Below are 14,463 nucleotides of genomic sequence, written 5' to 3' on the forward strand. Positions count from 1 at the left end.
TCCCGTGACGGTGACTTTGATCACTGGTGAAGGCAGGGTCTGCTAGGGTTCTCCACTGGGCAGCGAATATTGTTCCTTTTGCAATTAACAAGCAGTGTGTAGGAACTGTATCAGTCTACTGCTGCCTATCAAGTCACCCCACAGCTTAACCGTTTAAGACAAGTCACTTGCTCTCTGGGTTCCTGTGCGTCACGTTCAGGAGCAGCTGGGCTGGGCAGTTCTGGGTCAGTCCTCACGCACCTGTCATGCCGCCTGCAGCCGCATCATCTAAAGGCTTGATTGGGGCTGAGCAGTATTTCTGTTCACTCTACAGCAGACACAGGTCTGTGCTGTGTGGCTTTGGGAAGTGTGACTGATTGCCCGCAGAGGGGGCTGCGTGCCTGCCTGCGGCTTCAGTCACACGAGAAGCAACAGCTGTGGGCAGCACGTCTCAGGTGCCGATCAATGGCAAGCAACCACAGTGACCATCTCAGCTGGCATTTCACGGCACTGCACCCATGTCTGCCACTGTGTCCCCTCCAGAGGGGTTTTGCTGAGATCAAATGATGGGAAAATGCTTCAAAAACTGTCCTGCAGAATAAAAGTGCTTATAAATATACTGGGTTTTCCCAGTGTTCTCTTGGTTTTTATTATACGTGATCACGTTAAAATCAGCCTGTCTTACTTGAGGCCCAGGATCTGAATGCTTTGTCCTATTCTCACCTCTCCCAACCCACTGTGCAGGTGCCTGCCAGGGACACTGCCTGCCTCCGAGGCTTCATCCTTTCATGCCCCCCAGGCCCTGGATGGACTGAGGGGACCAGGAAGGGGAACAGGCTGGCAGACAGGTATGGCCTGGGAGCTCTGCCCTCCAGTGGCATCCAGGGTTCTGTGTTCTCATTGGGTCAGATGCTCTCTCTGGGTGCAGGATGCAGGGGAGGATGAGCGGTAGTGATGGAGCAAGCATGGGCCGAAGGAAGGCAGTGAGCAGGCACCGTGGGCTGGAGGGCAGAGAGGAGACGGCACGAATTCGTCCATCAGCAGCACCTGGGTGAGTAGAGGCCAAGAGTAGCCAAGTCAGCACGGGGGCAGCACCCTGGAGGGGACTCCCGCAGAGGACACCCCCTTCTGGGGGTGTGATGGCCTGCAGCCCACCCCGGCCTGGTGCTCCTGCCTCTGCTGCCAGACCAGGGACAATAGTAGGGACCTGCGTTTCGGGCTCCCCCGCAGCAGGGGGCTGGTGGTGACAAGCCTGGCGTCTGCAGCATTGGAGAATGTCCTGCTTGGTATTACTGATCCCGGCGAGGCCCCCAACAGCCTTTTCTTTGCCTCATTCCTCCTCTGATTGCCCCCATCACCGACAACCAGACCGCGCATCTCTTTATTGTCGGTCCTGTGAGGACAAACAGCATCCTAAGGAAAGACGTGACAGTAGCAGGGTTGCCCTCAGGGGGCTTCAAGTGTTATTTGGTGTGGCGGGATTCCACAGCGGGTGTTCTCGTGAATCTCACGCCTGTGGGTAATTCACCCTCAGCTGTCGACGCTGTGTGTGGATGTGTTTGCTCCAGAGGCCGTGGTGTCCCTGAGTTACATCAGTGCGAAGCCTCTTGTAAGGAGGACCAGGCAGGAGTGGGAATTGGCTGATCCATCCAACAATTGCCGGGCACCACCCTCGCACTGAGCCCTGGGACACGTCAAAGAGTTCAAAGACGTCACTTAGGTTTGACAGAACATGTCCTGTGGCGAAAACGCACCAAAATTGTGCCAGGACAGCCGGCTATTCCCAGCAGGATGGGATGGAGAGCCGTCCAAGAGGAGCCGAGAAGCGGGCTTTGGGAAGAAGGAAGGGCACAGCAGACGAGAGGCGGCCACCAGGGCAGATCCTGGGCACAGAACCCGGCTGTGGCTGGGCTGGGGACACAGGACGGCAACAGCAGGCGGTGCTCGAGAAACCTGACCCGGAAGGGCTGCTGTTTCCATGCTGAGGAGTTGGGGTTTATCTAGCCACTGACGGGAAATGATCAAGGGATTATTGGCAAAGGAGTTAAAAAAATCAAAGTTGTGTTTTCAAAAACATTGCTGGACAAAGGAGGGCGCTGGATGGCCGAGGGTTGGAATGCCGGCAACCGGGACACCGGTCAGTGGACTCCTGTCACCTTCCTGACGCACCGGCTGAGAGGGCAGCTGAGAACACAGGTTTCCAGGGACATTGCTGATGGACCGCATCAGGAGTTGGTGCCTTGACACAAAGGTCCAGGGAGAGGGAGGGGGGATGGGATGACTCCAAGGACGTGGTGCCTCTTCAACATTGAGCGTCCTGGCGCCTGTGGAACCCGCGGAGGCCAGGGTGGAGGGGCGCAGACACACCGCCTCCATGTGGTAGCCTCGGGGCCCCAGGAGTGGGGATCCCTCGAGGACGGTGAGGTTGGGAGAGGAAGAGGACCAAGAACACAAGAGGGAAGCCCAAGGGGGGAGTTGGAAACAGGTCATGGAGTTTGGCTTTGGGAACCATCTAGAATCGATTCAGGCTCCTCCCAGCGGCAGTGGTTCTGTGACAGTGGAGGCAGCTTCACGCAGACATGGCACATTAACTAAAGCACTCTGAGCTTCTTGACACCCTCACTGTGTCTGCCCGAGTACAATGGTTTGGGTTGTCCGTCCGGGTGCTCAGGCAATACCCACACGTACATTTGCACAGAGTGTGCCCACAGGTCTGCAAAACTTAGATTTTCTTGGGAAAGCAGTCCTGGCCCGGGAATTGAGAGCTTTTCTTTTTCTCACCCTCAGGTTTCTAGTCGTTTGCTACGCTGAACGAAACCCTCTGGAGGGGGTTGGCTGCTTGAGGGGTCGAGTTCACAAGAAGGTGACATTTATCTTGAGTAGAGCTGGATAAATGATGAAAAATGGTGTTTGCACGATAAGATGATGAAAGGGGAAATCGGGACCAGTGTAAAGTGTTCTAAGGACACAGAGGGATCTCAGGAACACCGAGGGCTGTGTGTGTTTGGAAAACAATGCCTTATGTGTGTCCATGGGCCGCTGGAGCCGAGCGATTTTGACCTTGAGCGTGTCCACACGAGGATGTATGGGCCACCGATCTCCCAAGGGTTATCAAGATGACACTTTCCCAGTCCCCCACGCATGGAGTGAGGCTTCTGGAGAACACTGACTGCCCCCGACGTGGTCCGGTCCTTTATTCCTGCTCTGGGGAACCAGCTAGTGATCCGTTTCCTCGCCTCTGCCGTCTGCTGCAGGTGGACGTCATGCACAACCACAGCCGGGCGGTCACCTGGCGCCTGGGTCTGCTCCTGCCTGGCCAGCTCCGACCAACCAGAGCATTGAAGACAACGCTCCTCACAGGGCAGAGGGAAATATAAACTGGCGTGGCTAGGCTCAGGCCGAAGTAGAGATGGTTAAGGGCATTTCAAAAATTATTCTCTACAGAAAACCACTTATAATGGACGATTTGCTTTGTTTTACTTTGTCGGAGTGTTCCCAAAGAAAGAGGGAAATTCTTCCTCTTTTCGCTTTTGGTTTGCCAGTTGTTAACATTTGCCACATTTGCTTTTTCTGTCTTTTTTATGTGTGCATGCACATACATTAATACACGCTCACGACCCGATGGAATTGTTGAAGGTGCAGACATCCTGACACCTAACTCCTAAACCGTCAGCCTGCAGCTCCTGAGAATGAGGACACGCTCCAGCGAGTGTGGTATGTGGTCGTGCCTGGGAGCATGATCATCAATTCAGTGATGGAGTCTATCAACACTCCAGTTTCAAGGCTGCCGGTTGTTCTCCAGCTAATTTTCTATAGGTGTTTTTTCCCCAGATAGAATACAGTCGAGGTTCAAACGTTACATTTCCCTCCTATTTCTCTGTTAATATAGAACACCCCCCTCTCTGCTTCTTAAAATTCCTCATGACTCTGGGTTTCGAGGAGTCCCAGCCAGTTGTCACAGCGAGCCCTGGGTGTGTCCGGCGAGCTTCAGAGGAAACACGTTTAGCCAGAAAGCCCTGATCGCATGGCCTCCAGACACACAGCACTCGACTCAAGATTGGCGACGCTCAGTCACTCAATTAAGTTGAGGCCCCCAGACCTCTTCACGTACAGGTACATTCTTACCTTTGTAATTATTACGGGAAACTAATCATCAAAAGTTGAGGACATCTTACAAGGGAAAAAATGTGGCAAACCCCGCGGATTTCCTATTCCCCGCCAATACTCTGCCTGGCGGTGTAGGAAGCCTTGACAACCAGTGACTACTTGCAAAATGGTCATTTTCTAATCCTGTCGTTCCTCCTACATTACTAGTTGGCACTCTTCTATAAAAATGAGTCTCCCTATACCCTCGCCCCTTTTCCCGGAAGAGCTCCTCTTCTACCCGTTTTTAGACTACTGAAGGCGTGCCAGTGAGTCTCTGAACTGCTAATCTTCAGACGCATCCTTGGCTGTGGCGAGGGCACAGGCCGTGTTCCAGCAAAGCCTGCAGGAGACCCCAGGCTGGAGTGGTGTCCAGCGAGCAGGGCTTCACCATCCTCCGTGGTGGAGGCCTGGTCTCCTGCCTGTCCGGGGTGACATCCTGCCAGGTGGAGGGAAGCCCCAGGCGCACTTACCAGCTTCCATAACCTCCAGCTGCATCGCCTTCACACTCCAGGAAATCCCCCTTCACAGCCCAGTGTCCGGGCTTGGGTACGGTTTCTTCTTACATCATCAGCACAATTTTGTTGGATTGTCCATGAGCTACTTAAAAAAAAAGCAGCTTAGGCATCACACCCAGACAGTCCCATTTCAACTAGGTAATGACGACCCTCTGTAGCATGCCAGTTGGTCAGTCATAAGCTCTAGAAGGGACCAAGTATGTCAGACCTGGCCAGTGCTGACGCCAACCAGCTCAAGGCCAGCCTCCTCCACTGACCACACCCCGCAGCGGTCCCCCACCTCTGAATTATTATTGTGGTGGAGTCAAGTGGCCATTTACGTTTTCTCTAACTGTTCGGTAGGTTCTCGAGCATCTGGAATGACAGCAGTCATCGCTCTAGGACTCAGGATGAGTCACTAACAGCTAGTGAAGTCATACTCTTCTCATTTCTTCTTCCTTCTGACCTTTACTCTGTCCTTTGAGAATAGCAGGCAAGGGGACCAGCTGTGCTGGTTCGTCCAGGACTGGGGGCGGTTCTCGGGACACGAGACTTTCAGAGCTCAAACCAGGAAAGTCCCAGAAAACCAGGATTGGTTGGTCACGCTACGTACAGGAGACAGTGCATCAACAAGATCTCTGGTGACGTCTAAGGGACAAGGGGGCGGGTACTGAAGTGCAGAACAAGTGAGCTGGACCCATTACCGCTCAAACAGCGGCGCCCTCGGGATGCCTGGTGCCTGTGCAGAGGGCTCCCAGAAGCCACTTGGGCTCTGTTTCTGCCCTCAGCGTTTCTTCTTCCCCCATATTCTCATCAATAACTTGCCCAAAGAGAGGGAAGTCATGCTTATGAGTTTTGCTGACACAGGACATCAGCAGGAGTCTGTGATTTTAAGACCCGTGGTGCTTCCTGTCTTTCGAGGGAGCTAGTCCAACATCGGGCACTCAGTGGGTTCTTAGGTGGGTTCTCATTGTGTGGGAGCAGAACCTACCTGCTTCTCACCAACGTGCAAATGGGAGGGTCTCTAAGTCACTCTCTCCCAATCCCCAATCTGCCATGAATATCGTTCCAAGGTCTGTATGAGTATCTACTTCATAACTCTTGAGGGCTGATGGATAACTCAGGACGCTTTTATTGTCTCTGGGAAAATCATCCCTAATGGAAGTAAAGCAAAGCATGCAAAAAAGTGCAAGGCGAGACCCAGGTGAGCGCGCCAGCCCACGTTGAGCTCCGCCAGGGCGCCGGGCACCCGCATGCCTGCACACTGAGGGCTGGGGTTCTTTCTATTGTTGTCATTACTTAATGTTGCCCAGCCTTGGCCAAATCTGATTCCTAGAAAGAGTCCACTCCACACAGATGTGCCCCAAGGCGCAACTATCAGCAGAGATGCAGAAACCCCCCGTGACAACGCAGAGTTCCCAGGAAGTCCTTATCCAGTGATGACTGTGTGGAGAGCACATTCCCGTGCTCAGGGCACAGAACACATTTATGTAACTCATCAAAAATACAGGGTGATAACTTGAGATTTCTTTTATCCTTGCTGTCAAACTTCTGATTAGCGAAGAAAGTGCATTTCAACCCAGTCCCAAGCAGGCTGGTAAAATCCAGAGTGATCACTAGCACTGTGAGCTTTTGGACTCAAGCGGACAGTGAGATTTTTAAAGCCCTCTCTGTTTTCTAAATCAAATTTAATAGGGCAGACGGAGTCTGCTTTTCTACTTCAGCATCTGCAGGACTGACTTGGATCAATCAAGCTGCAGCCACCTCTGGCGGTTCTGGCCTCATGGGGCAGCGGGGGCTGGGCCTGGGGAGGGCCGCGACCCCGGTCTGCCCTGCCCCGCTGTCCTGCCTCGTCAGGGGAAAGTGGCACTGCCTTGCACACCACTGGAAAGTCACCCAGCAGTGTGACGTAGAGAATCCTAAGATACAGTGGCCTTGGAGAGTGGGGCTTGTTTTTGCCTCTCCCGTGCGTACGAGTGAATCCACGCCCTTTCTTCCAGTGACCACAGCTCTGGGCAAAGGGCAGCAACTGTCCCTTGAGAAGAGACTGGGGGAGCCCACTTTGCTCAGCACTCCTGAGGTCCTGCCGTGCTCAGGGACTGTGGAAGGAGGAATCTATTTGCCATTGTCCCTTTCTGGAGCGGCCCGTCCTCTGGGCAGTGGGTTTGGTTCCCTGGGGCCGGGAAGCATCCAAGCTGCAGCCTCAGAGGCCAGCAGCTCTGCACCAGCCTCGGGGCACCTGCACCACTCTCAGACGCCAGTGGGGCCCTGTGGCCTCTCAGGGTCCAGCCTTCCAGAACAGCCCATATCCCCGTTGCTGGCCTCCTGGCTGAGCCCCTGGGAGACGTGTAGTGAAACTGAAGCCCCTGCTGGTGGTGAGGACACTCGAGTTTGACTGCGCATCTCCCATTGCCGCCAGAGAGGACTGCGGGCCTGGGGTGCCCCTGATGCGTCTCCTGCCAGACGGGACAGTGAGCGCTTCCATGTCCCTGTGCCTGGGCCACCTATTCGGTCAAGACGCAAGGGAGCCAGGACCCCAGAGGGGCTGGGGGGGCTCTGTTCCCCGCCCACCCTCCTCGGCACCAGTTCTTAAGGCGTATGGGCTCCCAGGGGAGTGGCTCCTCAGGTGACCCAGAGGGGCGCCCAGCAGGAGCCCTGTGGCCCTCGTGCCTCCCGGAGAGCTCCCCAGTGTCAGTGGGAAAGGCCTCGCCGCCCTGGGGCACCGCCGCTGCTGTGGGAATAACAAAGCACTTTGTTACCGTGAGTGAGAGGCCGATAAAAGCAAAATATTATCACACCATCTGCGATTAGGAGGCAGCTGGCACTGGAGATCTGGTAACATTTATGAGTAAATATAATTTATTTCTGTTCTCTGATTATGAAGGTCACGGTGGTTTAACCCTGTTGGGAAGGCCTCAGACACATTATCTGCTCAAATAGAACTGGGAAAGAAAACACCGGCAGTCATTAAAAGCGAATTACGTTGTTTTATGAAGATAGAAGATAGAAGGTTCCGAAGCCTCAAGGCCCTGGGGGCGTGGGGGCGTTTCCGTGGCCCCTCGGGGCAGGGGCTGGACACCAAGGACCCTCCAGGCCACCTGCCAGCGGGGAGCTCCCGACAGAAACGCTCCCTGGGGTCGTGAGCTCCCCTGGCAGCTTCTAGGAAAAAGCTCTGGATTTTTCAAGCAACTTTGAAAACTGCCAGATGTGCACTATGTGACAATTCTGGTGTTTTCTTTACCTGTGAAAACAGAGGCAGATTTCTGAGAGCTCCGAAATCGGCCTCTGTTTCTGGTTTTAAATTTAGCAGAGGACTTGGGCTTTCCCAGGCCCTGGCATTATTTTCAAAGCGAAGCGTTCAGCCAGGGAGGATGACTCCAATCTCTCCCGACTCATCACTCAGTGGTCTGGAGCCCCGGGCTCTTCGGGGACGTCCCAGCCGGCTGTTTGCTTATTTGACTCACATTCAGAACAGCAGAGCCTCTGATGGGCGGGCGCAGCACAGCGAGTCCCGTGGGCTCCAGACGCACCAGAGTGACTTCATGAGACTCTTCACTGCGACTTATATTTGTGGCCGGGGGTTGGTAGCTCATGCTGGCTGCTGCAAATGGGCTCTTGGCCACAAGAGAGGATGGGGGATGGCCAGCAGGAGGCCGCTGGGACGGTCAGCAGAGGTGGTGGTGGCTGGAAAGGTGTGAAGGCCGCAGTGCTGGAGAAAAGTGGACCAAGTTGTGGTGTGTCCTGGAGGTGGACGCAGCCCGGTAGAAGGGATGGAGGAGAAGGAGGGGACGCAAGGACTGACCATGACTCCAGAGTCTTCGGCTCAAACATCTGGGTGGACAGTGGTACCTTTGCTGAAGTTGGGAAGAAAAACAACCTAATTTATTGGGTCCTTTTTATGTGTTCATCTCTATACTGGATACTATGGGAAGTTTAAAAAGAACCAAAACAGGCAGGCTGGCCCCGTGGCTGAGTGATTAAGTTCACACATTCTGCTCCAGTGGCCCAAGGTTTCACCGGTTCAGATCCTGGGTGGGGACATGGCACCGCTCATCAGGCCACACTGAGGCGGCGTCCCACACAGCAGAACCAGGAGGACCTACAACTAGAATATACAAGTATGTAGTGGGGGCTTTGAGGAGAAGAAGAAAAAAAACACAAAAAGGCTATGAAGTACTGATCCCATTAAAAAAAAAGAACCAAAACATACTTAGAATAGTCAAATTCATAGAGGGAGAAGGTAGAGGTTACCCAGGGGCTGGAGGGGAGGGGGAAAAGGGAGTTATTGTTTAATGGGGACAGAATTTAGGTTGAGATGATGAAAATGTTTGGGGTATAGATGGTGGTGATGGTACCCACCACCATGAGTGTATTTAATGCCACGAATTACACACTTACAAGTGATTAAAATGATCAACATTAGGTTACGTATATTTTCCCACACACACACAAAGAACCAAAACAAATACCTGTGGCAGAGTTAGTTGTTCTCCGATATCCACTCACTCCTTTCTCCCTCAGAATAGAACCCCAATTTTTATCCAGGACCATGGCCAACTGGAGACAAAGACTCATTTCCCAACCTCCATGGAGGCTCAGCGTGGCCATGTTGAGAGTTCTGGACAGTTGAGTAGAAGTGGAAGCGCCACCTTCTGAACTCCTGGGATGGACACACACTTATTTGCCCTTTGTCCCTGTTGACTGGGATCTGGAGCCCGAGCTGCCATCTTGAACCATGGAGGAAAAGCCACGAGACAAAGGGCCTGCATCCTCGGGGATCACGGGGCCACCAGACCAGCCCTGGACAGTGTAGGCTCAGAGGAGAGAGAAATTAACTCCGTTTGTGTAAGCCACTGCTGTTTTGGCTCTCCTGCCATTGGAGCCCATCCCAATCCTAACTGACACAGTAGCTGATGTGGCCCCAGCAGTTAAGCAGCTAAAGGCCAGCATGGGAGACGGCAGCCTGCCCAGGAAGAATGGAGGCTGTGTAATTATCCGCGTGGACTGCAGTGCTGTGGACGTGTCCAGCGTGCTACCTACTCCTACTACCCTCCCGGGAAGTCCTGCCTACAGTCGGCTCAACCCGGAGGCCCAGAGCACAGCCAGCGTGGCTCTGCTGCTCTCAGCTTCCTGTCTGGTGCCCGCACGACGTCTGGCACACAAGAGTTACTCAACAAACACCCCGTGACTCAGTAAGGTGCAGGTCCAGGCAGCCGTTAGCAGGCCAGAGCTCAGTGACATACTTGCACGGGTGTGGCCTGAAAAGACGAGCTGTGCCAAGTAGTATGCACTGGGTCAAATAGCTTTGCCTGTGTAATGAGCCACCCCAAACACAGCGACCTGAAGCCACATTTATTAGCGTCTTTCTGCGGGTCGGTAACTCGGGTGGGGCTCAGCGGGACTCAGTCTTGTGGCTGCTGTCAGCCTGCAGTTCAGCTGGCCTGAGGTCTCCAGTATTTAGCCAGCTAGCCCATGCTTCTCCATATGGCAACAGTTGTGCAAGCAATTTTCAAGGTCCCAGGTTTGAACTGTCCCGTTGGTCAACAGGATATGTATCCATGTGTGAGGCATGGAGGGGGCACCGGGGCTGGGCAGGGAGGCGGGTTCACTGGGAGCTGTCAGCTGGTTCCCTCTCCCCTCTCTCTTTCTGTTCTGCCGGAGTCCCCAAGAGCAGTGATGGCGCAGGTATGGACCTGGGAGCTGTCTGGTCCCAGAGTGGGGACTAGAGCGGCCCTGGGTGCATGTGCTGCCCGACGGGAAAACCCAGGAGGGCAGTGAGTGGAGAAAGGAGACACCACGGGCAAGAGGGCACAGACTCCCAAGGGGCCAGCAGGAGGGGCTAAAGTGTGGGGGCTACTTCCTTTGTGATGGGCCCTCGCTTTTATGGGGTTTTGTGTTTTTCTTTATAGCTGACCTACAAGACATGCGCTACCAGTCCCCACTTGACAGAGGACAACCCTGGTACAGAGAAGTTAAGTGACTTGCCCAAGACCACCCAGTCGGAAGTGCTAGAGCCAGGACTGCACCCACAACTCTGCCTCCTGGCTCCTCTTCTTGGAATCTTTCCAAAGACTTGCTCTCCACTCCTGCCTCACTCCACTTACCCCCACCCCACTGCATCTTTTTCCCAGATCTGCCTGAGCTACTACTGCCAGGACCCTCAGCAGAGCGGGTGGATGCGCTCAGTGCACCACACGGGTCTGGAGACGGCGGGATGGAGAGGTACTGTGTGGACGGGTGGAAGGTGTTAGTTTATATGTTCATCTGTGTCATTATCCCCTGAGCCTGTATGTGGTGCCTGGCCCTCTGCACATGTTCAGTTGTGTAACCCCCACTGTCCCCTATGTGATGGGAACCGTCGAAGAGTCCCCATGTTACGGGCAGGGACACCGGCACAGGCTCAAGGAACTTGCCGCGGCCACACACTGGCTGAGGTGGGATGCAAACCCGGGTGGCTGGGCTCTGGGTCCCTGCCTTCTCCATGGCCCTCTGCTCTGGGCACAGTACCTTCATCTGGGGGGACAGCCTTGCATCCCGTCTGGACGAACGGATAGGACGAGAGACATAGAGGGCGATACGAGCCAGCAGGAAGGAGGGCCTGTGCAGATGCAGGGACGCAAGACACGCTGTGCGTGGAGGGAATGCCGCGGAGAGAACGCCGCGGAGACGCAGGCGGGTGCGAAGGGCGCCTGACGTCACTGAGGGTGCAGTCGGTGGAGCATCCTCAGCTCCTGCGTCCCGGGGACAGGAGCATCTGTGCCGGGACGGATCACTGCGCCTGCGCGCCCTCTTCCAGAGATCCTCCCGATTCCCTCAGCTTGGCAGTGAACCTTTTTATGAGAAAATTTGGGTTTTCTCTTGTATTTTGCAGAGTGGTCATAAATGTGTGAATTAATAGTTAAAATTAAGAAATCACAGGGCTGGCCCCATGGCTGAGTAGTTAAGTTCCCGCGCTTCGCTTCGGTGGCCCAGGGTTTCGCCGGTTCGGACCCTGGGCATGGACATGGCACCACTCACCAGGCCATGCTGAGGCAGCGTCCCACATGCCACAACTAGAAGGACACACAACTTAAAAAATGCACAACTATGTACTGGGGGGCTTTGGGGGAGAAAAAGGAAAAATAAAATCTTTTTTAAAAAATCACTGTACTCATACAGTGTTGTATGTCAATTAGTTGTCAGTGGGAAAAAAGAAAGAAATCATACATGTAATCTATTTCTCTCTCAAAATTCCCACTTCCACCATCCACACATGCCTCTCTATTTTGTTTTCTGGAATACTTAGTCCACCTTGAGGGTTAGGAACATTTTGAATCTGTCAGTGAATATGAATATTAGATATGGGGGTCTGGCCTGGCAGCCGAGTGGTTAAGTTTTCGCGCTCGGTTTCGGCAGCCCAGGGTTTCCCCGCTTTGGATCCTGGGCGCAGACCTAGCACTGCTCATCAGGCCATGCTGAGGTGGCGTCCCACATAGCAGAGCTAGAGGGACCCACAACTAGAATATACAACTATGCACTGCAGGGCTTTGGGGAGAAGAAGATTAAAAAAAAAAAAAAAAAGATTGGCAACAGATGTTAGTTCAGGGCCAATCTTTAAAAAAGAAAAAAATTGGATAAATGTCCTCCACAATTCCTAAGGGTCTCTAATTCCTTTCACCCACCCCATTTAAAGGCAGGCAGCCTGTGCCACAAGGCACTTCCTCATATTCCCATGACACACCCAAACAACAGGGAGTCCTCCGTCGTGAGTGAGGAGTGATGCTCAGGATGACCCTGGGAAATCCTTTGGGCCTCTCTCCTCCCTTAGCCTGACTTCACAGGAACCTAGCCTTTTACAGGATAGAATTCACATATTTATCATCTGGTTTTCACTCTCTCTTGTCCCATGACAATGGAACTCCAGGAGGGTGGAGATTTGTGTCTGCTTTATTCACCAGCATCTCCTAGGGCCTGGAACAGCGTCTGACATGTAGCAGGGATTCTAAGGAAGTTGGTGAATGAGGGAGTGCATGAGTGGACTTCGAGCTGGCTACTGTCTACTTTGTGGGTGACAAGGCTGCAGTGTCACACAGGTACCTAATCCGAGGGTGGATGGGAATTTGACGACCTCCTGGAATAAATTCCTCACCAGGATAAATCGCCCCCCGGGGTGGTGAAGGGTATTAAGTACTCGTTGCAGACCCAGGAAAAGACACAATGTGCATTTGTTTTACAGATTTATCTACTAAAACAGTAAACTGCGTTTCCTGTCACAGTGTGGCCCTGTCCGCGATGAAGAGCCAGAGCGGCCCAGACGGTGGGTGTGGACCTCTGCTCCGAGGACCCGCACCGAGCCGCAGGGGCGCGAGGCCGCCTAGCGACGCGGACGCAGCCCGGGGAGCCCCTCTGTCCCCACGGAGAGCGCCCTTCTCTCCTGTCCCCTCCCCCCACGACCGATCCTGACCCTTTTTTGGTTTCCCTTTTCTAAGACGTTATTTCAGCACAGAAGAGGACGGTGATGCTTGGAAAAAAGGTGATCACGAATATGAAAGAACAAATAGGAAACCCACAGGCGCGATAACAGAGTGGGTTGACCCCGAAGGCTGGCCGCAGGCCCCGCTCCACGCCCGGGAGGGTCCTCCTTCCCAGCGAGCTCTCTGGATCCTTCTCTTCCTGGCGCCGACCTCCTCCCGGGAGCGGTTCCGACGCCCCTTCGGGAACCTGAGGGCGAAGCCGGGTGGCCCTGGCAGCAAGGGTCTGACAGGTCATCGCATCCCGGGCGGGAGGGGGCCCCAGCCCAGCGCCCCCTCCCGCCGCCGCCCCTCCCCCGGCCGCCCGCGCCCCCGGCCTGACCCCGCGCCAGCCCTCGGCCCAGACCCCCCCCCAGATAAGGCGGCGGCTTTGTTCCTCCCCCCAGCTGGGTAAACCGCGCTCGCGCCTCTCGCCGCGCCGCCCGGGTGGGGGCACCTTTGTCCTGCCCGAGCGCCGCGGACAATGGCCCGGAGGAGCCTTGTGTACACTTGGGGGGGCGGCCAGGTGCGCAGGCCGCGGAATGCAGGGTCGGCGCGGGGCCGGGGGGCGGGCCGCGGGGGAATGGGGGTCCCCGCCAAGGTCCGCCTCCGCCGCGGCCCCGCCCACACCTTCCCGCGGGGGTCCCCCCGCCTCTCAGGGTGCGGGGAGGGGGCCGCGGGCCCCGGGAGGGCGAAGACCCGCCCTGGTTGGCCCCACCCGGGACCCCGGCCCGGACCCCGGCCCCGTTCGCGGGGGCTCGCGAGGGCGGGCGCGGGACGTGGGGGGGGGGGGTTCCTCGTCGGCGTCCAGTTGGGACACACCTGGCGCGTCGTAAAGTGATTTACGAAGTGAAAGTGTTAAACGAGGCCACCAGCTGGAGGCCCGACCCGGCTTTATGAGTTTTATTAGGTGCCCTATTATGGAAAATAAACTTTAATCCGACCATAAAAACCAAATCTGAAAACCATGCTCGCCCTTGTAGTCTGGAACACCGCAGCGTCCCGGCGCGGGCGCGCCTCCGAGGGATTAGTTTTATTGAGGGAGACACAATGCACCGCAGGACTTTGACACCGGGCGGGGGGCGCCCCCGTCCTGAGGGAGCACCCCCGCGTCGCCCACACCCTGCGCGGCCCCTCCCTGTGGGTCCCGCTCCCCCGCGGGTCACCGCCGCCGAGGGTCCCACTCCGACACCCCCACCGCGCCGTGGGGCCCCTCCCCCGGGAGCTCAGTCCCCGTCCCGCTACTCCCCGCGGTCAGGGCGGACGCAGGCCCCAGATCGGGAGTCGGAACTACCCTCCATTCCCCGGGCGGGGAGAGGAGGAGGGCGGAGGGGAGGCCGCGGGGGTCAGCTAAC

Source organism: Equus quagga, chromosome 8 (assembly GCF_021613505.1).
Source record: "Equus quagga isolate Etosha38 chromosome 8, UCLA_HA_Equagga_1.0, whole genome shotgun sequence".
Classification (NCBI taxonomy): Eukaryota; Metazoa; Chordata; class Mammalia; order Perissodactyla; family Equidae; genus Equus; species Equus quagga.